This window comes from Pezoporus occidentalis, unplaced genomic scaffold (genome assembly GCF_034315485.1).
Source record: "Pezoporus occidentalis ecotype Australia unplaced genomic scaffold, CSIRO_AGI_Poc_V1 ctg200, whole genome shotgun sequence".
Lineage (NCBI taxonomy): Eukaryota > Metazoa > Chordata > Aves > Psittaciformes > Psittacidae > Pezoporus > Pezoporus occidentalis.
In genome coordinates this window covers 723,806-750,960 of record NW_026913857.1, presented here as the reverse complement: position 1 = coordinate 750,960, position 27,155 = coordinate 723,806, and the positions used below count along the sequence as shown (strand labels likewise).

Sequence of the window (27,155 nt, the reverse complement as noted above, 5' to 3'; positions counted from 1 at the left end):
GTAGAACAAAACAAGAAACATCAGGTTTCTGACTGTAACATTTTTGGGAAACATCTTTTTCCCCATGTGAAGAATCTTGGTTTGTGTGAAATCTTGCTTTCTGAAGGGAAAGTAGTCTGTTTTCTCCTTTTTCTAAGGCAAAATGTTCAATCAATCCAACATGCAACAAATATGTTCACATATGTATGTGAGTGTGTGTGTGATGGTTCTTCTTTCCTACTTTAGCAAATACTGCAGCCATATTCTGTTCACATTTCCCACACATTAGTTTCACTGGAGCTAATTCAGCCACAGTGACATAGCCAGAACTACATTTGGCACAAAGAGGAGATTTATTGTCTTTAATAATAACACAGAGATAGAGCCACAGCTGGTATGAACCAAGGAAATCAGTGGAATTTGGATGACATACCTGCCAAGGATCAGCCCCAGAAATACTAATATCTAACTACCTGTAGTGCTTACAAATGTATTTACAGTCCATTTCCAGTACTGTTTTCTGCAGAAGACAGCACATTTGCAGGCTTGCTTACTCAGTCTGGGAGGAAGAGTTTTTCACACTTTGCTCTGTTAGCAGCAATCACTGTAGATCTCCTCTCCCTATCCTTTTCTCCCAGCCAAGGATGTTTGTCTAAAGCCTCTGCATTATCTACCTGCCAATCTTCTGTTGTTTCTGTGCTATAAACCATGTGTTCTACAAAGACAGTGTGAGCTGAACACAGGCATCTGAAGACATAATTTGGACTTAAAATTTGTAGCACATTAGGAGCATGCTAATTGCCTAGGGTGACATCCAGCTGACAGCTGATTTGATGGTAACTATGTTCTCATTCCTGTTTAAAATTCTATCTCCTAAATAAATGAGTGATGCGATCGATAGCCTCACTCTGTTAACAGGAAGGCTGTGGTGCACCACTGTGATTTTGACTTCACTGTTTTCTTTGCCAACTAATTAAGACAAAAATGACATACCAGGTGATCTTCCCTTGTCCCTGAGACACTTTTAACACCATCTCTTAGGCACTTTTCTTGGAAACAATGGCTTTTGTCATTTACCTCTCTGGTTCATTACATTTGTTGACAAGTGCTCAGATGAGTTCATCTAAGTCTGATCCTTGCTGTTTCTTTGCCTGGCTGGGATGTTTCCTTCTGCATGCCAGGGTGGGCATTTAAAACTATAGCTCACTTGATTGCTTGCACAAATGTTTGCCGATTAAGGTATCTACACAGTGAGACAATGTCAATCAACTTAATTGCATGTGCAAATTCCACTCTGCATGTACAAATACAGGATCTGTATGAGTCTGAAGTATCTGTACTGGGAAATCGGGCTTTGCTACCTTTTAAATACTTCTGTTAAGAATTCCCTTTAAGTCCTGCAAGGTGTCTGAAATAGATTTTTTTTATTTGTCTTGTGATGTTCAGGGCTCAGAGATTTGGAACTCATGGAAGAGGACCTGGTGGACTCTGCTGTGGGTTGAGATTGTTGCACAGATGCTCCCTCTGATGGAGATGGCAGAAGGAACCACACTGTCACCCTGACTGGCTTTGACTCTCAGTCCATTATTTTAGCAATGTAAGTTGATCAGTATCTTAAATCCAAAGCTTGTTGGGCTTTGCCCTGGCAAGCAGGGGTGCATATTTCTTTCTGTCAGCACTGTGATGAATGAAGAAACTGGCAGCAAAAATGTTAAGTTTAATTAAGGCAGCAGTGATGTCTTCCAACAGTGCAGCAAGGGCAGGCAAAGCTGGGTGTCAGATCCCTCACCCAGCCTTGGGCTGTGAGCACCAGGTGAATAGCTAGAATGGGTTAATGTCACATTTACATGACTGAGAAGAAATAACTACGGGAAATGCCCAGTTTACTCAGTAAAAAGTAAAAAGATGTGGATTGGGAAGCTCAGGAGAACAAAAGATTCACAGATAACTTGAAGCTGTACATCCAGAACAGAGAGCTCTATTTTAGTGGCCTGCTAAATATCAGAGACCTTATATCTATATGGTCAAATCTCTGCGTAGTTGGTTAACCTAGTCATTATAAAAGAAGTTCAGTGAATTTCTCTCTCCACAGTCTTCAGATGAGATTTCTTACTTTGCCGAAGCACTTTCCATGGGAACTTCTCTATTAAATCAAAGCAGACATCCCTCTAGCCCTCTATCTGATAGTAGCCAGCAGCACTTGCTTGAGACTAAGGTGAAGAAAATCCTGCAATGGGAAGCTAAGGAATAATTTGCTGTAGATAAAGTTACTTTGCTCAGAGGTTATCTTCAGCCACAAAGCAGAAGGCTTGCTATCTGATCCTAAGCAGCATGAATCTTTACTTGCCACTCTGCAGGAGAGTAAGATCTCCCCATTGTTCCTGGTCATGCTTTCCAAAATCCGTCTTTTCTGCAGGATGGAGGTACCTTGTCCCTAGGTGGAGCTGTTTTTCACCGGTGTGTCAGGTATAGGACTAGCAATGGCAGACCCTGTGTTTCACAGTTTATTATCAGGAATATTGCTATTTGCTGCCTGTTGTTCTCCCTGATGCTCAGTTCTGCCTCTGCTTTTGCTTTTTCTAAGGATGTTTGTGCTTAAAAGAAACCCAACAAAATAAAACAGAAAAGAAAAAGAAAATTATTATGTAACCTCTTGTACAGGGATCTGATTAGGAACAGGCACAGCATTTCAAAGAGCCCAGGGAGAGGTAGGGCAAATTGTCTGTATGAGTTACTTTGAAAATTGTCATGCATTATATCCCCATAAAATAACGATCAGGAGCTGGAAGAACAAGGATTATTCCCATGAAAAGCCACTTCTCCCAAACGGCAGCACTGCATTAAACCAGTTGTGTACATAATATTTCATTAGAAATAATATTGTTAGTAACAGATGTCCATTTTCAGCAGAGCAAATGTAGATGGGATTTTATTGTTTCTCACTTTTACATAAATGGATCTGGTATGGTGGTACCCCTGATTATGAAAAGCTGCAATTAAATGTTAAAGTAATAAAGCTCAGGTTAGCCATCGTCCCCAGAAACTTGTTCTTCTTCCAAAGAGCAGGCAAACAGAAATGCCAGCTTTTAAAGCACTAACATACTGCAGTTTTGGAGTTGTTTTCTAGGTTGTGTTTGCCTCCTTTTCAGATCCATCCAAACAAACCCGCAGATTAGCATGTGTGTTTGTGTGTGTGTGTGTGTGTGTGTGTGTGCAGGCGCGAGTAACCCAATTTCTGCCTTTCATACTTTGCCCAGATTAGAGGCCAAGCCCTGCAATGTGGTGGTGAAACATCCAAACTGGAGTGGGGGCTTAGTTTTTTCTGTGTTTGATGTTAACAGGTAGACAGAAATGTTCCCTCATGGGAATAAGTTTATTTGGTGCAGCTCTATCATTTTATTTATTTACTCATAGTCACAGTCTTATTTTGATGCAAAACTCTGCCTGCCTCCACCATCCCCCTTCCCCTCCCGCCTTCCCTAGAAGTGACATGATCAAAAGCTATTTCTTCTTCAGAGTGATTTCCAGTAACCTCCAGAGCAGTTTTTTTAATTAAATAAACCTCATCTTGTCTAGCTTTCTGGTCAGCATTTTGAACCCCCTGCAGATGGGTCTGAAGGATTAACAGCAAATCCTCCTCGACCCAGCTCAAGCAGATGGGCGGCATGTGTCTGATAAATACTAGGACAAGGTCTGCTTCCTCGTGTTTCCAACAGATAGACGGTATACCCTGTAAATTAAATTTAAAATGGTGGCCCTTTCAACCCTTAGAATAGCAGAGGAAAAGGAATACAAATGATATGAATTTCCTATTTCTAGCACATTGTCACACCACTGAGTCAAACATCACCTGTTGGGTAAGTGGTACCTCCAGGGAAGGCTGGGTCAGTAAAATGCTGAACTTACTGAGAGCACAATGTGTGTGAGCCCCTATGTGTATCTGCTGCATCTCCTTGCTGATGGCTTTTATTTGCATACCAGTTTGCAGAGTATCCTCTTTCCAAATGAATGTCTCTTTCACCGACTGTTGCAATAGGAGGCAGACACCAAGTTCCTGGGTGTGCAAAGTGCAACGGGGTTGTGCTCAGTTCCAGAGCAGAGAAAGGGCAATTTTCCCCAGCTATTTGCTTGCAAGTGTCAGGAGTGGTGAGCCTTGCTTCTGCAGGACAGGACAAGCCATAGAATTGGAGGGAGGTCTCCATCCTACTTTTGATTGCTCTGGCCCATGGATTTGCCAGTTCCTTAGCAGGCAAATTTCATAAAAAATTAATCAAACCCTTTCTCCTTTCTTTGTGCCATTTTTCTTTTCTCTATTTTTCTTTCTTTTTTTTTTTTGTTTTTCTTTTGAGGAGGAAAAATACAGGCATTTTTAAGTATTTTGCTTTACCTGTCACTCTTCTTGCTATTTCTTGCCCCTAAGGTGGTGGTCCCTCAGGAACTGCCCATGGACAGAAAGATTTGTCTACAATTGCACTGTGCATGGCTACTGCCTGGCAGCATTAGTGGAAACTGCATTTCCCCGCTGACCTTGCTGCTAAGCTGGAGACTGCCAGTGACTGTCACCTCCAATGACACTGCTTAGAGGGTCCTTGTCAGAACAATTACCACTGATATGTCACTATATCCTCTTGCAGAGCCTTTGGCTCCTGAGTCAGGATACCTGTGATATTTGGGGTATTGTGTTTAATGGCCAGATTTCAGGGATGTGGGATGCTTGTGAAGTCAGTGACTGCATCTCTGCAAACCAGGTGAGGAAGTGGTGGGAGCAATGCAGAGGAAGCAAGTGAGGATGTCATTTGAAGACCCATTTAAAACGGAAGATGAAGAGACTGGGTCTGAAGATATCTCTTATTAGAGACATCAGTACATAATGGAGAGTGGGTTTTATTTTTCTAAAGCATTGGGTTTTGCACTTAGATAGTTTAGGCTATGAGTCAAAGAAGAAAAAACAGTTTGACAGCGGCAAGCAAGTCAGCCAGCCTTTCCTCCCAGGACATTCAAGAAGCTGCAGGGTCATATCTTCTGCAGAACCCTTTGTAGATAAGGTGTTGTGGGATGAATGCTCTTTTGAAAGGGTGATAGGAAAGGAAAAAAGGGAGAACTAAAAGGAGTTTAGAATGTCATAAAGCTGGTGGACTAAACGTTCAGCTGTTGCAAACCAGCTTGCTCTTGACTGTGGGTGCACGTGCATCATGTTACACAGCTAAAAATCTGATTCACAAAATCAGAAACAGTGAAACAGACAGGAAGCATCCAGCCCATCTAGTTTCTCCTGGTCAAGTTTTGATTGTCTCTGGACTCTGTTTCTGCTAGTACTTATTTTTAATTATCTAGATTACACTTTCCTCATCGTTTCCTACAGCAAGATCACTGTGGGCCTAAAACCCCACATTTCATTATGCATCACTCATCCCTTGGGATTGTAAAGTACCAATGTAGAAACAATTTCTTTTATTATATATACCATGACAGCTCACCTTTAATCCTCATGATAAGAAACATTTAAACTTCTTAATAATAGCTTGGAAGTTTGAGTGAGTAAGTGAGAAACAAAATCATTCACTGACTTATTTTTCCAAACAATCACAATAGTTTAGAACATGAGTCAGCAGTTTTCTTGGCTTGCCAAAATTATTTTCATTTTCATCACTTTTGCTGTCCTTTCCATAGTGTCTGCTTACACAGCTGTGATACTGGAGTTAGCTAACTTTATATGGCCTAACAAAGGAAGCTAAAAGATAATAATAAAGTGGAAATGCAAAGTTACGTTGTCAGATAATGTAGTGTTCCTGACAGCACACACCTGTGTACTCACTGAATATTTCATTTGCCTGTGTGGCGTAAGCATATACTTTAAGCCAGAGGCTGCATTTAACTGCTCTGTCACAGAGCAAAGTAGGGTTCAGTTGCCAATTTTAAAAGCGCAGATCTGTTCTGTTGGAGAACTGCTCAAAGAAAACTTCTTTTTTATGGTAAGTGGAAAACCTGATGTTTAAAGGAACAAGCACAGGATTTTTTTTTGTAGCTGAGAATGTAGCAGCTGAGCAATTTGTACTGAATTAGTATATTTCTCCTTTTTTATTTTTTTTTCTTTTCCCATAAGGATTGCAGTTTTAAATGTTTTCCAGATGGATTTTTCTGGGGTTTGTTAAAAATACTGAAAAACAAAAATGTACAGTTTTTTTGCTTTCAAGACTGAAAACTGGTTTTCTTTTTCATGTAAAACTTTTCTATCAACATATTTATAGTGAGTTTAAAGAAGGTTTAAAATTATAGTGCAGTTAAAAGTAGAGAAAATTTCACCCAAACTGTTTTATTTTCCTTAACAATAGCAAAACGCAGCTATCTGTCTTTTGTCTTTTCAAACAAGTTTCTGTGAGAGCTGTTGAGAGCTCCTCCTCTCTACCTTTCCTACAGCACTTGTCCAGTGCCTGCTCAGGTTTGCTGGCTGTGGTGCTGAGGGTGAAAAAGCATACCGAGGGAGAAAGAAATGGCCCTCCTTTTTCCTCCCTGCTGTGGCCTGTGGCTGAAGAGCAGGGAAACCCCTTAGCAACCCCTGGCAATAGGTAAGCTGGACAAGGTACAGGAGGCTGCACCTCCAGCCTGGCCACACATCTCATAGAATCACAGAATGGTTTGGATTGGAAGGGACCCTAAAGCTCATCCAGTTCCAACCCCCCTGCCATGGCAGGGACACCTTCCACCACACCAGGTTGCTCCAAGCCCTGTCCAACCTGGCCTTGAACACTGCCAGGGGTGGGGCAGCCACAGCTTCTCTGGGCACACTGTGCCAGCACCTCAGCACCCTCACAGGGAAGAACTTCTGCCTAATATTTAATCTAAATCTCCCCTCTGTCAGTTTAAAGCCATTCCCCCTTGTCTGATCCTTACATGCTCTTGTAAAAAGCCCCTCTCCAGCTTTCTTGCTGACCCCTTTAGGTACCCTTCTCCAGGCTGAACAAGCCCAGCTCTCTCAGCCTGTCTCCGTAAGAGAGGTGCTCCAACCCTCTGACCATATTCATGGACTCCTTTGGACTTGCTCCAACATGTCCATGTCCTTCTTACGCTGGGTGCCACAGAGCTGAACACAGTATCTCTTCCCACGGAAAGACCCCACAGAATGGATAAGCCTTAGGAACAATTATCAAGAATGGTGATTTATTCTCCACTTTCAAGTGATACTGTGAACCTTTTGAAGCAAAATGAGGTGGTTATTTTTCTGTTGTTTCTTTTTTTACCAGGGATTCCCCAAGTGGATGGCTGTCAAAGATTTTAATATACTGCAGGCACAGCAGCTAATTCTCAAATCTCTTGCAGAAGGATCTTACAGAGGGAAGCTAGGATGCAAATCCTTTTGAAGGCTTTTTCCATTTTGAAACCTATAAATAGGAAAGTAGGGCAAAATGACTTTGACAAGTTTAGACCTCACCTTCTTTAATTACTCTCTTTGGATCAACAACCTGACTGCAAATGCTTATCTTCTCCACCATTCTGCACAGGTTTGGAGTTTATTTTTTAAGAGCAGTGCATGACAATTCTGCATATTTTTAATATCCCTAGCCTCCAAAGATTTCCATATTCCAGCCAATCTTTAAATTTATAATTGATATAAATGGGGAACAGGGTTTATTGCCTGAATTGTCCTTTCCATGTAAAATGTCTGTCCATTTTTTCTTCTTTAAGGGTGGTAAATTTCCTACTAATGCTGTTTTTGCATTTCTTCTCCCTTTTTTTAATAAATGTGAAAATTTAAATTCATTGTGTGTTGATATTGATTAGCAATAACAGTATCTACTTTAAACTACTAATACAATAAATTAATAAATTAGTTGCAAGAATGTTGGTTTTATAGATGTTTAAAACAAAACATGTCTTGTTGCTCCTCTATACTGTATAATGTTCCTTTAATATGTAAGTATTGCGTGTACACAGTGTAAAGAGCAAGCTAGTTTCTATTACTTTACATGGGGCACACATGAAAAATGGCACAAGTATGATACATCTGTCTGAAGACCTGAGTCTTGGATATGGTAAGGTGCTCTACACCTCTCTACAATATGAAAGGCTGTAAAACATATTAATTTATTATACCATTTTGTTTATCATAGCAATATCCAGTCTTGATGGATTGTCGTGGTTTAACTCCAGTCAGCAACTCAGCCATGCAGCCGCTCGCTCACTCCCTCCACTTCCTCCCTCCCTCTCCGGGAGGGATGGGAAGGAGAATCGAAAGAATGTAACTCTCATGGGTTGAGATAAGAACAGTGCAGTAAGTAAGGTGTAACACAAACCACTGCTGCTGCCACCAATAATAATAATGATAAGGGAAATAACAAGGGAAGAGAATACAAGTGCTCACCACCTGCCGACTGCTACCCAGCCCGACTCAAGCAGTGATCTCATCCTTCTGGGTAACTGTCCCCAGTTTATATAGTGGGCATGACGTGCTGTGGTATGGAATACCTCTTTGGTTAGTTTGGGTCAAGTGCCCTGTCAATGCTTCCTCCTGGCTTCCCCTCCTCCCTGGTAGAGCACAAGACTCAGAAAGTCCTTGGTCAGAGTAAACATTACTGAGCAACAACTAAAACCATTGGTGTTATCAGTGCTGTTCCCAGGCTGAAAGTCAAAAACACAGCAGTGCACCAGCTAATAAGAAGGAGAAAAATGACTGCTACTGCTGAACCCGGGACACGGATATAGGAGAAACCCTGAGTGCAGGGGGAAGGATTTGAGGAGCTGTGTGGAAGTTAGTTTGTGTGACTGGGCTGAATGTGTGAGCCACCACCATCACACAAACTTGCTGTGAATTGTTGTCTCTGTGGATGACAGGTTTCGTTATCCATTTTTGGAGTCCCATGCTGTTATCAACCTGGCATGCAGTACCTGGGTACAGTCATCTGTGAGAGCTGCCACAAGGAAGAGCGTGTATTTGACAGGCAAGCAAACCAGGACCTAGGGGCAGCTCAACCCAGAGACCTATGGGCTCAGCCCAGAGACAACCAAGCTTAAGTGACTAGGATAGACATCAGAAGAACCAGATTCTAAAGCACCTATCTCACTCCAATTATTAACAGGACCCACAGATGGATGGCTCTGAGAGAGACATCTCCAGACTGGTCAAGGATGCTTTACTAGATGTGTTGGGGGAGGGGGGCATTGTTCCTTCCCAACACACCCAGTCAGTTGCCAGCACCCCTAGTAAATGCTCGAAGCAATGTAGAGATGTTCCAGCCACTCCAGCCAATGAGCTGGCTTTATTTGGAGCTTGGCTCAGATGCCTCTATACAAATGCCCATAGCATGGGGAACAAACAAGAGGAATTGGAGATGTGTGCACGTCTACGGGAGTATGATATAACAAGCATCACAGAAACATGGTGGGATGACTCCTATGACTGGAGTATTAAAATGGAAGGTTACCAGCTCTTTAGAAAAGACAGGCCCGGCAGGCGGGGAGGGGAAGTTGCCCTTTATGTTAGGGATAGGCTGGGGAGTATGGAACTCTGTCTGGGGACAGGTGAGCAGTCAACAGAGAGTTTGTGGGTGAGGGTTAAAGGGAATATAGCTATGGGAGACATTACTGTGGGGATCTGTTACAGAACGCCTGATCAAGGAAAACCTGCGGATGAAGCATTCTACGGAGAGATAGGAACAGCCTCACGCCTCTTGCCTCACTTCAACCACCCTGACATCTGTTGGAAGGACAGTACAGCCTGGCACAAGCAATCCAGGAGGTTCCTCAATTGCGTGGAAGACAACTTCCTTATGCAAGTAACAGAGGAGCCGACAAGGAGAGGTGCCATGCTTGATCTCGTGCTCACCAACAGGGGAAGGGCTCATTGGAAATGTGACGCTCCAGGGCAGCTTTGGATGCAGCAATCATGAGATGGTTGAATTTGAGATCCTCAGGACAGTGAGAAGAGCGTGCCGCAAACTCACTGCCCTGGACTTCAAGGGAGCAGACTTTGGCCTCTTCAGGAACCTGCTTAGTAAGGTTCCATGGGATACAGCCCTAGAGGGCAGGGGGGCCCAAGACTGTTGGTTGATACTCAAGGATCACCTGCTACAAGCTCAGGAGTGTTGCATCCCAGCTAGAAGGAAGTGAAGCACGAGGGCCAGGAGATGTCCTTGGATGGATAAGGAGCTGCTGAGGAAAATTCAAATGGAAAAAGAGGCTTATAAAAAGTGGAAGCAAGGACAGGTGTCCTGGGAAGAGTACAGGGATGTTGTCCGGGAAGCTAGGGACCAGGTTAGGAAAGCTAAGGCCCAGTTAGAATTAAACTTGGCTAGGGATGTTAAGGATAACAGGAAGGGATTCTATAGGTGCGTAGTGAATAAAAGACAGATTAGGGACAACACAAGCCCCCTCTGGAAGCTATCAGGAGAACTGGGTACCCTGGATTTGGAGAAGGCTGAGGTTCTGAATGAATTCTTTGCCTTGGTCTTCACTGGCAAAGGCTCTGACCACAACACCCAAGTCTTGGAAGGCAGACGCAGGGACTATGAGAATGAAGACCCTAAGCCCACTGTAGGAGAGGATCTGGTTTGAGACCATCTTAAAAACCTGAATGTGCACAAGTCCATGGGACCTAATGAAATCCATCTGCGGGTCCTGAAGGAGCTGGCAAATGAGGTTCCTAAACCATGTCCATCATATTTGAGAAATCATGGCAGTCGGGTGAAGTTCCCGATGACTGGAAAAAGGGAAATATAACCCCCATTTTCAAGAAGGGGAAAATGGATGACCTGGGGAATTACAGACCAGTCAGTCTCACCTCTGTGCCTGGCAAAAACTTGGAGCAGATTCTCCTGGAAGGCATGCTAAGGCACGTGAAAAGCAGCAAGGTGCTTGGTGACAGCCAGCATGGCTTCGCTAAGGGGAAATCCTGCCTGACCAATGTGGTGGCCTTCTAGGATGGGGCTACAGAACTGATGGACAGGGGTAGAGCAGTTGATGTCATCTACCTGGACTTGTGCAAAGCATTTGACACTGTCCCACACAACATCCTTGTCTCTAAATTGGAGAGACATCAATTTGATGGATGGACCACTCGGTGGATAAAGTACTGGCTGGATGGCCACATGCAAAGAGTTGTGGTCAATGGCTCAATGTCCAGTAACGAGTGGTGTCCCTCAGGGATCGGTGTTGGAGCTGGTCTTGTTCAACATCTTCGTCGCTGACATGGACAGTGGGATTGAGTGCGCCCTCAGCAAGTTTGCCGATGACACCAAGCTGTGTGGTTGGGTTGATACGCTGGAGGGAAGGAATGCCATCCAGAGGGACCTTGACACGCTTGTGAGGTGGGCTGATGCCAACCTCATGAAGTTCAACCATGCCAAGTGCAAGGTCCTACACCTGGATCAGGGCAACCCCAGGCACAGCTACAGGTTGGGCAGAGAAGAGATTCAGAGCAGCCCTGAGGAGAAGGACTTGCGGGTGTTGGTCGATGAGAAAATGAACATGAGCCGGCTTCAGTGTGTGCTCACAGCCCAGAAAGCCAACCGTATCCTGGGCTGCATCAAAAGGAGTGTGACCAGAAGGTCAAAGGAGGTAATCCTGCCCCTCTACTCTGCTCTTGTGAGACCTCACTTGGAGTATTGTGTGCAGTTCTGGTGTCCTCAACATAAAAAGGACATGGAACTGTTGGAACAAGTCCAGAGGAGGGCCACGAGGATGATCAGGGGACTGGAGCACCTCCCGTATGAAGATAGGCTGAGGAAGTTGGGGCTGTTCAGCCTGGAGAAGAGAAGGCTGCATGGAGACCTCATAGCAGCCTTCCAGTATCTGAAGGGGGCCTATAGGGATGCTGGGGAGGGATTCTTCACTAGGGACTGTAGTGACAGGACAAGGGTTAACGGGCTCAAACTTAAACAGGGGAAGTTTAGATTGGATATAAGGAGGAAATTCTTTCCTGTAAGGGTGGTGAGGCACTGGAATGGGTTGCCCAGGGAAGCTGTGAATGCTCCATCCCTGGCAGTGTTCAAGGACAGGTTGGATAGAGCCTTGGGTGACATGGTTTAGTGTGAGGTGTCCCCGCCCATGGCAGGGGGGATTGGAACTAGGTGATCTTACAGTCCTTTCCAACCCTAACTATTCTGTGATTCTATGATTCTATGATTTTGAACATCGTTTTGCTTATGAGTCCCACTGTGACATGCAGTAACTCCATCTGTCTGTCCATCCAGCCAAGAACTGCAGGGCTGGAGGATTATTCCCTATCTCCTACACAGGCAGGACAAGCTTTGCAGTAGGTGCCCAGTGATAATGGTTTACTCTGGTTTTCAGGTACCTTTCAGCTGGTTGTGTTGCCATCTCTCATGCATTGTGGTCCCTTTGTTTTTGTAATTATGCATTTTAAGAGTCTACCCCTTACACTTCTTATTGCATCTCTCCTTGTTCCTGTTAGATCAAGACATTATTATGGGCTGGGAACTTCTTCTAGAAACAACTTTATCTGACTCAACCAGTTTTCAGTTCACACATCTACGCATTCTGCAGTGATTTACATCTAAACCTCTGCAGGTACTGGAGAAGGACAATGAGGTAAATGGTAAACAAGCTTGCACCATAAACTGTGAATCAAAATACGTTCCTGTAATGTATGGTCTTTGGCTACAGCGATTTTAACTGTGAGCAAACAAAGGCTTTACATGTTGCCAGGAGAGGTGAGAGGAGAGAACTCACAAATCTAAGAAGAGCATGCAATACCAGCTGTAATTCTATGCTGTCCCATGCCATTATTGCATATAGTTTGAAAGCTTAACCGCTAATGTTACATTATTTTGAATTCTTTGCTTATTGCTCACATTTGGACAGATCACACTGAATTTGTGTAGTTATGTGAATGATATTACAATTCATCTTCAGTTCTTTAGAGGGTTGTAGTGTCAGCTGCCACAGTCAAGGTCTTAGAGTTCAAGTTCTGTCCCTATGTATTAGTGCGCACGTTCACTATTAAATGTTGGCTGCAAAACTGTTTTGCTAGCTGTTTTTTAATCTGATTATTTTAAAGGAAATACAGAAATACAGTTGCTGCAGTTTCATTGTTGTTCTGCTTTTATTTCTTCAAAAATTATGATCTTTAAAGCAAGTATTTTAGTTTATTATTTACAACAGGGCTCTGTAGAACAGGAATAAGTTCTGGTGGTCCATTGTAAACTAACTGAGGATCTGGCTCAACTGCAGTAGCATCACATCATTGGTGCCTCCAGTCTGGCGGCCCCAAAACCACTAGACAAAACCACTGGTTCAGATGAATTAGCCTGGTTTTGAACAGCACTCTCTGGTTCTTCACCACTGCCTTTTTATATTATGTTGCATTGCACAGAGCCTAATGTGTTGAATGTGTGGCAGTCAGCAGCTCCTCTTTGCCTTGGGGACCCTGAGCTTTCTCCTCTAGGCAAGCAAGTGTGAAGCAAAACATGGGGACTGAGGGTTCATCTTGGAGCTTCATCCAGAGTGTCTCACTGTGTGCCTATCTCCTCTGTAATTATGCTGCATGTTGCAGCCTTGCCCTCAAAACAAAAAGTCAGCAAAGTAATATCTGACCTGATCCCATCAACAAATGGGGACATTGTCTGGACTCATTTGTTTATTTAGCCAAGAAACCTCAGAAAGATGCAAGTTGAAAAGAGAGATTCGTGGTAATTAATCTCTTTGCTTTTTTTTTTTTTTTTTTGGATAGAGGAAAATCTTGCTGTCTGATGTCTGTAAACTGAGAATTGACATCAGGGTTCTCAGGACACTCAGTAACTTTTTATATGTTCCCACTGTATATACCTGTGTAGAAAGACATTCAGAGACTGCCTACAGCAAGCAGTTAGCTCTCACCAGCTGTCCCAGAAGTTGTGTCAAGCTAAGTGCTGAAATCACTGCTAAACTTTGTAAGTCTGTCTTTCTTGCTCTGTCTCCTGTTTAGTGACCATCAAGATGTTTCATGTGTTCTAGAACAAAGCATCTGGGGGTAGAGTTACTGAATAGTTTAATTATACATATATTGTTGTTGCTTTAGTAAAATAGTGATGGGAGACCTTAGCTGGGGCCAGGGAGCTATGTGGCAGAGACCTGGCAAAGGCAGAAAGATACTGGTCCTGCCCTGAAGAGCCTGGAGTTAAACCAACACTGTTAGAACTAAACAACACACAGAGCAAAACATGTGAAGCTAAGGTATGAAACAGCACTCTAAAGCTGAGGTCTAAACCACATTTGTGCAACAAAGAGGGACTTCTGATCCGAATTACCTTTGTAGATCTGTACCTCCTTGTACATCAACAAGACACAGACTTTTGGAGGGGTCAGAAACCTCCTAGAAAGGTGTTGAGTATCCAGGATGTCTGTCTGGATGTGCTGGTTCTCAGTAGTGAGGATGCACATGTATCCAGGAGCTACCATATTTCTAGGGAAGGCGGAAGTGAATGGAAGGCTCTACCTTTTTGTCTTCCTTGTATCTTCTCAGTCAGTGGTTATACATGTCCATGAATGTGCAAGGAGGTGCAGAGCCTTAAACACTAACATTTAGCCTCTGTCTCCTTTTTGGGGGGTTATTCTGTGAATCCCTTAGAATACATCTCCCGTGGACTGGAAGTTAAAGGTAAAAGCTCTCTGTCACTGCCTTCCTCATCAAGTTTTGTGAGCAGTGTGTTCAGCAGTTATCTCTCTCTTCTTGTTACTACAGTACTAGACATCTCTGATCTTTTTTGGGTAATCTCAGCTGAGGCAGATGTGTAAAATGCATGGAAGAAAGCCCTTCACAGTTCCTGCAATGAGATACTGAGGCATAGAAAGAGGCATTTATCTGCTAGTGGGAAGATAACAGATTTAAATGTAAATAGCATATAACAGGGAGAAGGGTGTGCACTCTATACAGATATATTGAACAGCTATAATAATTCAGTGGTGTCTTCCACAAAGCTGGCACAGAAAACTCTTTCATGGCATGCATGGCCCATTCTTCTTTCAAGAGCCCGCAAATATTCCTGGGAAGAACATAAGCTGTCCTCTGCTCCTCTGGGTTGCATTTGATGCAAATACTGGAAATACAAAGTGACTGCTCCTGGTTAACTGACCAAGGCAGAGTATCTTTCTATATATTTTGAGGTAAATGTATGCTTATACTCCCTTTTATTTTATATAGCCAGAAGCTGTGGCTACAGTTTTGTTTTCCTAATTGTGCATCCTGCTTTCTCTGGTTTTAGTAGCTCTTGATTATGGTGCCCCTGAGTAATCGTTCAAGGTAGGTTGTTAGTGTAAGCTGCATTGCAAGGTCTGTGTCTACTCAATGTGTTGCTGGCTGCAACAGAGGCCCCAGACTAAGGTCAAAATTATTATGTGGAGATTAAACTGTAGAATTTAATTATGTATTCTGTTGCTCCTAGTACATTTATTAATTTAGCAGTACAAACTGACTGGAGCTAAACAAGCAGGGCTGATTAATTTGCAAAGACATCTAGGTAACAGATTGTGATCAAAGTGGAGACCTGATCCTGTTAGATTGAAATGTGTTGTTTTGTGCTACATGAAGGACATAGAGCAGCATGGTTTATCTTTATCAATGCTTTACTCTGAAGGAAAGGAACAAGCTTGCAGATATAATCAGCGCTGAGGCAATGCCACTCAATAATTACCCACTGTCTCATCATAATCCCGGAACTAAGCCCCTACCCAATCCATCTGGGACACTTTTCCATCTATTGCACAGCTCAAGAATATGTGTGTAAGCTATTACCTCTGGTTGTGCTATCTGTCCCCAGAGTAAAGATTCATAGCAGTGACCAATTATCTTGCAGGGGGCTTCTCTTTCTTTCTGTATTTTTTTTCTCTTTGCTACTGAATCGTCCTGTATTTCTTAATTATAGTAATGGCACATCAGAGCAGTGCTACCTTGGTGTTCAAAAACCTACACAACTACAAAGGTGACTTCCCTTGTCACTTGTAAAACAAATGCTAAAGCAATAAGGATGTAAGAAAAGCCTGTATTTATGTGATCAGACATCTGAATGCAAGTTGCATGCTACAGGTAGAAGTTACTGTTCTTGGGAGGATGATAACGACCGAGTTTGCATGGCAGCTAAGATTGTGCAAGATCACAACCTGAAACACTTATTTGTAAAAAAACATGGCAGGGGAACCAGTGGCCAAAGCATGGGTTTGAGGTGTCATCACCTTAAAAAGGATGGAGAATAGACCAGATTCCCATTCTTGCAGGCACAAGGTACAAAACTGCATCAGTATGGCAGCAGTTTCTCAAGTGTATACAGCATGCCCCCATTGCCAAGAACAAAGACATCTCTTCAGCCTGAGACCCAGTGGTCTCAAAATTCAACTCAGTGTATAAAAAGGGGAGCAGAGGAACTTCATGGAGCTCTTTGCCTTAGACTAAGCAGGATCAACAAGGACAGCTGCATGGTCTTGAAAGTCAGGACACTTATCATGGATTTAAAAGGGTCTGTTGCGGTGTTCTGTATTGATAATATGGTGATTCTCTTGTACTAGGCAAAGATGAAAAGTGGAAGGAGAAAAGAGATGTCAATGACTTGTAAAGGATGAAATCCCAAAGAACAGCTTTATGTGATTGCTAGAGAAAATGATGTGTAGATGTGAATCAGGTTTCCTCCCTAAGACCTCCCATCACGAGAAATTGCTGTGAAGTCTACTCCATGTCTGTAAAGTGATAACAAAACGCTCTGAATCACAGCTCTGCCCGGCACTAGTATCACAAGGGCTAGAATCAAGAGATGACTCTAAATGTCTTTTCACCTGTTTCCTCATGCACAGCCATGGAAGGATATATGTACCTTTCCCTTCCTATTCTTTCTCTCCTCTACCTCCCCTAGGAGCTAGCACGCATACTGATAATGAGCTGTGCAGTCACTGTTTACCTCATGAACAGTGACTTTTGGCCTCAGTGAAGCCTGGGGCATAGAGATCCTCAAGGACTATGTGTTCTCTACAAGCAAGTATGAGAAAGTATAGGGAATTAAATAGAAAGCCTGAGAAATGAAATGTCCCAGCTAACAGAGCAGACCAGTGATAAAAACAGGGAGGCAATTCTAGCCTCCCTGTGTAGCATCCTTTACATTCTTAGAATTTAATAACAGAGACATTCATACCATGGGAATGTCATGAGTTGAGCTGAGGAATCATATTAATGTAAGTGGGACTCTTTCTATATGTGTCAGTTTACATATAGAGCAGAGTTAAGTGCAAAGACATACAACATTGAACTGATCTCTGAAGATAGAAATGAGTGGGTTTTTTTCCAAAGACCAAGACATAAATCCATATCGTGGTGCTCTAACAGGTGGCTTTTCTTTGAAGGAGAAAGTTGACTGAGGGTGCTGGATGTTAAAAAATGTTAAAAATATTTTTAGCATTCTTTCATCTAGATATGTCTTCTCAGGATACACCTGTACATGCTGCAGAATAAACACTCAGCATTTCCAATGGACTCGTCTTCTAGAGAATGAGATCTTTAGAGATCTGCAGTTTTATTATTATTTCTAGAATGACTCACTAATAGAAATACGTTTGGGGGGGGGTAATTTTTCCTTTTGTGATAAATAACCCTGAAAATGACAAGCACAGTCATCAGTAGCCATGGTCATGGAGACTGGCTAGACCTGCTCCAGATGGTAACCATGCTGGCTAACTTCCTGTCAATACTCTTAACAGCTTACAGACAGGTTTATCAGGAACGTGAAATAACTCAGTCTAGACAACAGAGTCTATCAGGCATCCAAACTAGCAGAAGGAAGATAGAGGATATTCCTGATTTTCTTTTACGAGTTTGGCTGCCAGCTTCAGACCTGATACGACCTCTTCTCTGTGAGACAGAAATTGCTTATACTAGACTACGCTGAGCACTACCCTCTCTATGGAGACTATGTTTCCTCCTACTTCTGAGCCAAAATTGCTGAGATTTATTCCTGAAGAAATAAAATTGCAATGCTCAAGCCTTTCTTCTTTCCCCATCAGTGTCCCCAGTCCCAAATTTGTCCTTGTTGAGTAAAATAACCTCCCCAAACAGGCCAGGTTACGAGTTGTCTTTGATCAGAAAACAACCTCCTTTAACCCTCCAAATATTTTAGTTCCCTGAATTCTTGCTTTTTGTATGATCCATGCTCCTGGGGTTCAGAGTAGACCACAGCTCGTTTCTGCTTGTGTGGATCCCCCTTGTCTGTAAGAATGTGAAGAGCTGAGTAGGTTGCTGGGGGCTAGAGGCTTGTTTCTAATCTGGCTTTTGGTTTTTGATATTCACAATATACCCAACATCCAAACATGTCAGTGACTGCTGTTGTCCACCTCATGGCCAATGTAAAACAGCAGTCTGCTTGGAAAGAAGGTTAATGATGATGCTGTCTTCTAGTAGTCTTTTCAGCAGACTGAGGGGTGGTCAGAGAGTACTGTGTCATAGTAACTGCCTTAGGTGAAATATTTTGCATGAATCTTGTAGTCACGGTGCTTTCAATACGCTGATGTCTTTGTCTGAGATTATTGTATCTTCTTCCCATTCACATTCAATCAGTGCTGGGTTTCCTGTTTTACTAGTTAGCAAAAAATGAAAAACATTGTAATAAAATATGCACTACTGCCACATATTTTCAGCTTTATTTCTTTCAAACCTCCCAGTTCATGCCAGCTTCTTTCATGACTGATACTCCTCTTCAGGATGGAGTCAAAGATGACTTCTATCCTCAGTAGTAGTATACCTTGTATTTGGTCTTATGGGACCGCCTGCAGAAGCCTAGGATCAGTTTGGATAACAACGCAGGGCCCTTGTTCCAGAGTATACCTCCATCTCTACCATTTGATAGAGCTGGGCTGAGAGTTCTGTTTTTTTAATTTTATTTTATTATTAGGCTTCATGGTTGAGGGATATTCATAAATGGTTTATGATAATTTATCAGCCCACTTGGGTGAATATTGAATTCTGTATTTCACATCGCATGCCAATTTCCCATCTGTTGTATTTGAATAATATGCAAGTTAGACACTACCACTCAAGTAATCCGTTTACTACCAAATCAATATATAGTACATATGGTGCTGTTCGGCCCACAGATATTTATTGTAGGTCTCTTTGGATAATTATCTTATAACTCCCCCTGTGTCCTGGTTCTGTAAGCCCTGATCCTGCAAATGCATATGTACATGGCCAGCCTCACATGTGAGCACTTCAGCCATGTTTACTGAAGCTTTATTTGTAAAATCTTAAAAATCTTTTGTTCATGGAAGGTTTCATTTTTCATAGAGGAGCACCTGTAATGTGATGGCTATTTGTTGCAGATGATGCTGATCTTTTCTGTCCTTTGCCAGTACTTTCTGTTGATGGAGATTTGCATACTGTCTTCCACTGGAAAACAGTTTCAGGAACCTTACTTTATTGAAGGCTGATGTTATTGTTTTGAAGAGAAGACAGTCAAATATCTTTACCAAAAAACCCAAACCCTTGGTAAATTTTCTTCAGGGAGGCATTTTGACACTTTTTGGTGGAGGGGTCATTTTTAAAATGTTGGTTATTTGTGATCGTTGTAAAAGAAACTTGCATTTTAGCAGTCGTAAATTGGGACTGAATTCTAACAAATACCTCTAGAAAGTGCTCAGCTACAATGCTGATATGAGAAGATGCTTTTAGCCCTATGGTGACATTATAGCTCCTTCACCAGGCCTCTTTGGTGTCTCAGAAAAAGTGTTTCAGGGCTGCATTTCCCAGAAGAAAACATGAAATATTTTAGAATATGTTTGAAGGAGTTTTAAAATATTTTCTGTTACCCTTGGTACCAGAAAGCTCTCTCTACGTGGCTGCACCACATGGAACTGAGATTTAAAGAACAAACAACTCAATCTGGACTTCTTCCTGCCCGAGGGAATTCTGTGAGAGGTAAAAGTCACAGAGTCTTTCCCTGATTCACCAGTGCTTGAGGCTGCTCAGCAGTGTAAGGAAGATCGATTTTATTTGCCCTCCTCCTTAAGACATTAATATGCAATTTTACAAGAGCATAACAGGGTCTGGGCGTGAGCTTGGAAGGAGGTAGGGGAGACATGGCAAGGCTTAAAGGGTCAATGGGTATGGCTGAAAGCAGGAGATCTGGTTTGAAATTCATGTAATTTAGTTTATCAGTAATATTAATGCTGGTTTAAAAGGCATTGTCCAAACCTTTCTTGTCTGCATCCTAGCTGACTGTCTTTGTGCTGCTTTCTAAAGTCAGCAGGTTTCAGGAGCTGTGGGAAACTTTGTGGGGATGTGAAGAAGGATAGAAACATTAGAATTTGATTGTGTTTGGGCAGGGCCAATGGAGTCTATCGCTTGCAAGGTCCCAGGCTGACAGATGCTTCAGGTAGTGGGTTCAGGACTCCATTTTCCTAATTTTCTTGCTCACTCTAATCCTAGCAATGCTTGTCTCTGCTTTTGGTATTTTGAGGTGAAACTAGGTAGAGGCTCTACCATTAGATCCTTCAGGCACAGAAGTATTTGTAAGAACTCCTGCACTAACCAGAAGTTTATAGGCTGGCAGAGGCTTGGGCACAGCTGGCGATAGAGCTTGAGAACAGAATAAGACCTCCCTAGTGCTGGAGGTTTGAGAGAAATCTGTCTTCCATCCCATTGCTAGAGGTGGGCTTAGCAGATGCTAGAACTGAGTAGGAGAAGTAGAACTGGGAAATAGGCTAGAACTGGGTGGGAATTGTTAGTGGGTTGTTTTGGGGAGTGGTGCTGTAGAAAAACAAAGCACCACATTTCAACCCTAGTAACTCCACGTAAGTGCTGCAGTCACTATGTTTTCTGCATTAGAAAAGCATAGGAACCAAGCCTATGCTGTTATCATCTAGGGAAAAAATTCTTTTACACATCAGCAGCATTTCTTTAAATGCCTATATTATATAGGTAAGTTTTGAAAATAAGAAACAAATAAATACTAATGAATCAATCTGACAGCTCTCATATATGTAATAGGGCAAAGGTGCCCTAGCTCCAGGTAAGCAGAGATGAGTAATTAAAGGAAATAATTATTATGTGTTTGTTTAATTGAAAATTCCCTGAGGGAAAATGAGACAATTTTAAATAAACGCTTTCCCCAGTGCATTAAAAATACATTTGTGATCAAGTCTGGATTCTCAGAGGCAGATGGGCTGGCTTGCAGGGGAACAAAGAGCTTCTGCAGCGACCCACTGCAAGAGTGTATTGGAATGGGATTTAGTTGTAAGGGGAAAAGATAAAACTAAGGGAGTGATTTTTTTTAAAGCCTGAGCAGATGTTTGCAGAATTTCTCCGTGATGGTTGGTAGGAATCACTCATTGGATTTTCTCATCTTCTGTGCAGAGCAGGAGAAAGAGTTTTGGACTTGCTGGGAAAATATTTTATACCTTCAAAATCTATATACAACAAAGTAGGTGTGTTTATGCACGGAAAATATACTCATGTGCTCTCCATAGTTGTATCAAGATACATCTACCTATGAACAGGATTTTTTCAATGTTTCCTTGACTTTGCCAGGTTCAAAATAAGGTTTACTAGAAGTCCTTTTGAAAATCTCACCTAACGTTACGAAATTTGCTGATTATCTTGAAAGTAAAGTCAGAAGCAAGTCAGTTTTGGCTGATGGTTAGTGGGAAACTGGTTTTATATGTATCTAAACATTGCATTCAGCATGTTCTCATCTTAATCTGTTCTGTCAGCGTAACAGGGTGTGAGAATCCCTAGAATATAAATATGTAATTCTCTGATCTGTGCCTTTCAGTCTTGAAGTTCAAAGACTTTAAAACGTTACTGGCTCACAACCAATTGTTGACTACAGGCTAAGGATGCAATGATATGTCTAAAATCAAAACCTGATCTCTTCATTCTCCTGGGCCTACAGTGGAATACATACTAATGTTTTTAGTATGTTACCAAGCAATTATTATGATAAGTCCTGAGATAAAGCAGGCATGGTAGATGTTAAACAAGAATTTCATTCCTTAATGGCCCATTTCCTTATTACCCTGCAGTTATGCCATATTGCCCACATCTAGAACTTTATATTTGTAAGTAGTTTCTTTGTCTTTAGAAAAGTGACTTGCAGGGTAACACTTCAGATATTACTGCAGGCATTTCTAAAGGATTTTTCTCCCTCCTGCACACACACATTCTTCAGTCTTGTGTATTGCATCCCCTCTATTTGGTTGACAACATAGTAAACAGTGAGATTTTTACTATGCAGAAGGTGCCTTCTTGGCAGCTCTGAGTCTGTGGGTGGGCTGAATTATGTTACTTTCTATGTTTTAATACTTTTTCATTCACACCTGTGAATATTGTCTGTGATCCTAGGCAACTAGATCCAATCAAGCTGCAACTCTGCAAGTACCCTTGGACAAGACAAGACCTTGTCAAGTGCCTAACCTTCATCTCAACCCTCTTCTCAACAATGATGTGATTTCAGCTACAAGAGCTGTGACTTTTTGGTGACTGGAGTGATTTGGCAGAGCAGAAGTCAGATAGGAGCTGTTACACAATTGTTATACGAAAGTTTTGAGGGGAGGCTTATTCCTGAAACAGAAAAAGGGAAAAAGCAAGGTAGTCCGGGCATCAATTCTTGCAGCAATCCACGACATAACTCTGCCAATCTCTTAAAGTAGGTAGGTCTTTTTTTTTTTTTTAATATATATGCATCTATTTTCCACTTTCATGCAAGTCTACAGAAAATTTACAACATGTTGCATTTTTTAAGGGTTCTCTTTCCATTTGAAAATAACCTTAAACACTGGAGAAAAATGTGAATGACTGGAAATTGTCTGGGCTGATAGACCCTCTTCTCCCTCTGCTGGCCCTCACAACATATGCACAAAATATCCTTCAAAAAATGCTATTTTTTTTTTCCTTTTTATTGAAAGTTGAATTTCTTCTGTGAAATAATTTCAGAAAAGTTCAGGCAGATCAAAAATATGAAAAATACAGAAATTTTCAACCAGCTTCAATCCTTTGTTTTTTAAACTATTGAAATCTCTTCACTCATTAATTGAATTTCATGGAGATTTTTATCTCGGTGTCAGTGTATACATAGACATCTGGAGCAGTGCTCCTGAGGCCTCAACTAAACCTCTCCATTCTGTCAGAAGCTAGACCAGAACCTCCTCCATTTCCAGCTTGTCCCAACCCACCAGACTTGCCCTTACAACTTACATTCCTCAAAAGATGTGTGAATTCCCTGAAAAGGTGCCTCAGTTACCCCTGCCTGACTGTGTCATTTCCCTCCTTTTCTAAAGTCTGGCTGAGGCAGAGCTGTGGATCGGTGCCATCTGGCTGAAGGTCAATCCAGATAAGGCAGAAGCCATGCTGCTTGGCAGAGACAGTCCTGAAGAATTGAAAGGCAGTGCCTACTCCATCTATTAAAAGGCTTCATCTTCATCCTTTTCTCTCCAAGTCATTTGTGAGCTGATGTAGCCCCAGTCCTGAACACTTCAATAGCAGCAATGTCTGGAAATGCTCTCTTTCTTTTTGGTCTGCCCAGGTGATCACCTCTTTTCTCTGGGACTTTCACTTGGTTATCTTTGCCATTTCAAGGCTAATCTAAGGATGCAGGCCCTACCTTGGGCTACCCTGGAAGGCTGCTTGGAAGCGTCATCTAGCACAGAGCACAGCTGCCCATCTTATGAGCAAGGGAAACTGGCAGGAGCATATCACACCTGTGCTCCATGCTCTGAACTGGCTGCCAAGTCACTGCTGGGTAGCGTCCAAGACTGGTTAAATATCGATAAAGCCGGAAATGAACTAAACTCTGACTGATCCAAGTCTGCTTTTCTGCCTTGCCTAGTCACAACACCTGAAATACCATCTGAGCCCAGATCTGTAGTCTTACGGCTGATGCCCTGCTTGATTAAGAATTTCCATTAACAGCCCATTGTTTTGTGGGGCCTGAACTCAAAGCCCGCGAAATCAAGGGGAATTTTCCCATAAGCAAAGTGGGGAGTGTTAGCTACAAGAACACTGTCAAAAGAGAAGGAAACAGGAGCAGAAATGCAAAGAAAAGGATGAATGCTTATTTTTGAGCTAGGCTTCCTCATCCAAGGAAGAAGGAGATAGATTTGAGAGGCTGTGAAAATGGAAGATGAGGAGATGGCTTCTTCTCCTGTTATGCTGACACAGGACAGGTATATTCCTTACTTATTTAGAAAGCACTTGCAATAGAGGACACCTGAGAAATGTGACTTACTATATTTGGTCTTTATGCTGATGTGCATCATTGTCTGTGATCAAACCATGCACGTTAACCAGTTCATTCCTCAGGTTTCCCCACGATCCTCATGTTTTAACAGTCCATGAGTAGACATGTCAGGCAGCAAGCAATGTGGTTTCTTTGTAGTGATACAAAAAAGGGTTTGGGATTTCTCTTACTATGTTTTGGCTTTTTAAGATCTCCATTCTGGGAAACACTAAGAAAACATCCCTTAGGTGAAGGAATTTCCAGCCCACACATGACTACCTGCAAATCATTGTGCTGGACATTTTAGCACTGGGCAGAGACAAGTCTTGGTGATTCCAGCTGCCTGCCTTAGAGAGATGTAGACAGCCTAAAACTGCCGTAAGTGTGGTTCACTCCCTGGCCGTATTTCAGAGACTAAAGCAAAATCTCCATAATTCGCTGACCTGATGAGATTTGTCTTCTCACTCTCTGCTATGCACAGATAGTGCAAAGCTCCTTCCAGTCTCCTTGGGTGGCTATGACACCATCATGGGCACACTCTTTATAGTCCACTCACTGAAGAAGCCCCTTAAGGCTGCACAAACTGCAGCCTTGGAGTGAACCAAAAAACATTTTAGGCCTGGTACCTTGTTACTGGTAATGGCTATATACTATAACAGCAGGGCAGACATACAGTGAAAATTCCTCTGTATGTTGTTCCAATTTCTAGACATCTACAGCATAAAGACTTCCCAAGACAGAGACAGTGTCTTTATGGCTTTTTAGATTGGGGTGAATTTTTCTTCCATTATTTTATTTGGAAGATTTTTAATTTGTAGTTTTAGCATCCAGAACTTCCTTTGGCAATGAATTCAGCAGCTTAACAGTGAAAAAGTTATTCCGTTCATTTGTTTTGAAGCTATCAGATGATCAGTTTTGGTTGATATTCCCATGAGACAGTGCATAGTCATTCCTGGTCACCTTCTCCATTCCTCTTTTCATATTATAGACTCTAATGATATCCAACTTCATTTTTTTCTTTTTCAACCTGTCAGTTTAGGATTCCTTCTATAGAAGCCATTCCTTCAGCAAACATTATCACCCACCTCTTCATCCTTTTTTATATCTAAATCTTTGCCTGGCACGGTGAGATGAGCATTGTATGTGATGTTTAGGACATTAGGCGCACCTTCAGCAGGAGTTTCTACATGCAAAATATTGTTCAGCCCCCTTACCAAAGGCACCCATGATGTGTACAAGTAAGCCAACCTCACAAATGGGACATCAGAGAACTATTCTGAGTTCCCTGCCTGAGGACTGTCTCTACAGCAGCAGCCTCAACCAGTGTGGGGACTCAGGGATGTGCGTCTGCAGAGTCTGCAGTTATGAAAGGGTAAGAAAAAAAAAATTGTTAAGAACATAGAGGTACCTGCTATTAGCTATTTGGGTACTCTCAAGGAATCTTACTACTGTAACTCAGTAATGAATATAAAAGTAGCTCATTCCATCACACAGGCTGGAGAGAATTTCATGCATGTGCTGGGAAAAAAAAAAGTCATGATTACTAAACGCTCCATTTTCTTTTCAAGACGCTGTGCTAGTCTGAAGTGGTGTATGTATACATTTCAAGCAAATGTGTACTTTGTCTTCAAATGAACAGCTTTCAAAATGATCTTTGGTTAAGCTCCCTTTTATTTTTATCTTTTATTCGCCTACAATGCCAGCTGAGGTTACCCATCTCCCGACAGCTACCAAATGGACTCGTAATTGTAAGGCTTGGTGATTTAATTAGACTCATTCTAAACACTCACATTTTTATCAATTAGTTAATGGGCTAAAGAGAGTCTTATTGTTGGAGCCAGGTCATTTGGAAGCTGGAACCTTCGTGAGGGCAAGAAGCTGACGAACAACAGCGTTAATATCTGTAATTAACCTCACGAGTCCTGGTTTGTTCAATTAGGACTGAACCCCCTCTCCATCCATATGCCTTTCGTCAGATGGGCTTTTAATTTGAAATAATTGTTACAGAAAAAAAAAGAAAAAAAAAACAAAAAAAAACAAATAATGGCTTCTTTTTTTGTTGTTGATTTGGTTTTTTTTTCCAAATACAGACACATAAAAACAAAAAGTACAATCTTGACATACATGCCTGTGAGCTATTTATTAAAGCCTAGTTAATTCACAGCTTCCCTATAAATAATCATTCTAGGTTTTTAAAGATTAACAAAGCTCTTGGTAACAGATATTGTGAGATCTTTTCAAATTGATCCTCATCTTGTAATATGTATCTGTGTCTTTTTTTAATGCTGTCTTTTCTATGAAAAGAAGTTGGGGTTTTGATTAGCTTTTGCAACGTGTTACATGTGATTTCTGTGCTTTGGAGAATCTAATACATCTGGTACTTGTTTTTTTCCCAAGGACGAGCTGTCTGAGTTAAATACATCTGTTATAAATAGTATAAAACAGTCTATGAGTGTTATTACATAACTGCAGTAGCTTCAGCATGCCTATGTGTGTATATTAAACACACACATACATCTATGATGTCTAATAATTTCTATTGTAAATATTTAAATATATATGTTTCTAAATGAGTATATATTTACATACACACATCAATGTGAAGATCAAGCTTTGCTTGTTGTGTTGCATGTGATCCTTCTACCTTTCAAATTTCAATTATTCAATTGAAATGTTTTGTTTACATAACTTATATATATATGCAAGTATGCGTATACAAATATATGTATATAAACATAAAAGCCCATTTTCATGGCTTGCTGAGACAATAGGCACTCTGCACATCCTTAAGCGTAAACATAATGTATACACAGTACACATGCCCTTAACACTTATTCCTGCATTTTCATTTTCTTCAACTTATTCATCTTTATTCCAATTGCCATTTACAGATAAATCCCAGAACAGACATAGATGATTTTTTTAAGCTGCCTTTGAATTCCTTCAGACAAAAGAGAATAAAATTAATTAGAGAGATTTAAGGATGGGCGTCATTCTTAC

The 27,155-nt window shown here is 41.7% G+C and overlaps 1 long non-coding RNA gene across 1 annotated transcript; it reads right to left on the bottom strand.

Annotated features, from left to right (window-relative positions):
* Positions 1–7,120: 7,120 nt before the first annotated feature.
* LOC134163507 (uncharacterized) lies at positions 7,121–25,675 on the bottom strand. Its single transcript, XR_009964750.1, has 2 exons — positions 25,564–25,675; positions 7,121–7,358 (listed from the first exon to the last, which is right to left on the bottom strand). It is a non-coding gene; the product is annotated as an uncharacterized LOC134163507 (long non-coding RNA).
* Positions 25,676–27,155: the final 1,480 nt, after the last annotated feature.